The sequence below is a fragment of the Aquarana catesbeiana genome, linkage group LG01, assembly GCF_042186555.1.
Source record: "Aquarana catesbeiana isolate 2022-GZ linkage group LG01, ASM4218655v1, whole genome shotgun sequence".
NCBI classification, from domain to species: Eukaryota; Metazoa; Chordata; class Amphibia; order Anura; family Ranidae; genus Aquarana; species Aquarana catesbeiana.
Window position 1 is genome coordinate 837,087,182 of NC_133324.1, and position 1,305 is coordinate 837,088,486.

General features: G+C 52.6%; 1 pseudogene; it reads right to left on the bottom strand.

The window, feature by feature from the left end:
• Positions 1-779: 779 nt before the first annotated feature.
• LOC141124464 (U2 spliceosomal RNA) lies at positions 780-948 on the bottom strand (annotated as a pseudogene).
• Positions 949-1,305: the final 357 nt, after the last annotated feature.

Consider the following 1,305-nt stretch of genomic DNA (forward strand, 5'->3'; position numbering starts at 1 on the left):
ACTTACCTATCCAGAAGCCGTTGGCATCGAAGATTTGGATCGGGTCCTTCACCACGGTGCAGAACCTCTGGAGGTAGGTGGCTATGTCCTTTCCACTGGTATGGGGGTTCCTCATGGCCACTGTCACCCGCTTTTCGTCCCGAGTTATGGGGCAGTTCGCAGTGAACTTCCGGAAAGGGGATTCAGGGCCACTGGTCTTCACCATCTCCCAGTACCTTCTGCAGACCTGGAACGACACAAAAGTTATAAAGAATATACCTCTTGTGAAGGCCTGCACCGAAAGCGTCTCCGCTTTGCTGAACCCCTGTTCCAGGATCATCTTCTTTCCAAAGATCTCCGGGGTCATGTCGGGGACTCTTCCGTCCACCTCCTTCAGCTGCAGCACGACCGTCTGCTTCATCCATGGCTCCAAAGCTGGGAGCCCGTCAGGCTGGTCTGGCTTGGCTGATCCCGGTCGGCTGGTGCCGGCCGGGGTAGGGGCGGGGGTTGAGGCAGCGGCATTCCCGGGCTTGGAGGAAGTGGCTGGAACGGGGTTCTTCTTCTCTTTTCCGGTCTTCTTTTCGCTCTTCCCCATCGTCAAGGATTTGGATGTCGCTTCAGATGTTTCTTAGGCGGCTTCCTTCTGGTTCCTCGACGTCTTCGCTCTTTTTCGTAGCCTTTAAAAAGGCTTTAGCATCTACTGCCCGGAGGTAGTAATGCGGAGTGGGGGAGGAGGGAAGACCGCAATCTCGTTCCCTGTGGGGGCTAAGCCTCTAACCCAATAGCAGCAAGTAGGTGAAGCTGAATTTAATCAACGATCCTACCAGGCCGAGCAGAGGGTACCCCACAAGGACCAATTAGCTTGGATAGATACAAGTGGTTCTCAACGTCCTAGCTGTGAAGCAGAGACACCCCTAAGGGCTAAAGTCGATACTACACTTGATCTTAGCCAAAAGGCCGAGAAGCTATTTTTGAACTATGCCACATTTCATGCTCGTAGAGAGATATTCCTCCACTGGAAGGACACTGCCCCACCCAGGGTGTCCTCATGGCGCCTTAAATTGAACTCGGTGCTACCATTATATAAACTTACATATGCCAATCGAAACTGTCCTACCAAATTTGACAAGATATGGTCGGGATGGATAGATGCGCGGGGCACAGAGGTGGAGGATGATCACCGTGATATTGATGTTGAACCTGCCCCACAATAGTTTGCCACTATTCTTTACCTTTTGAATGCCTAATCATTGTTTGAGCTCTGTGAACCTAATAGGATGGATGAGATCCTCCCTCCGGCCCACCCTCCTCTCCCCCCCTTCCCCC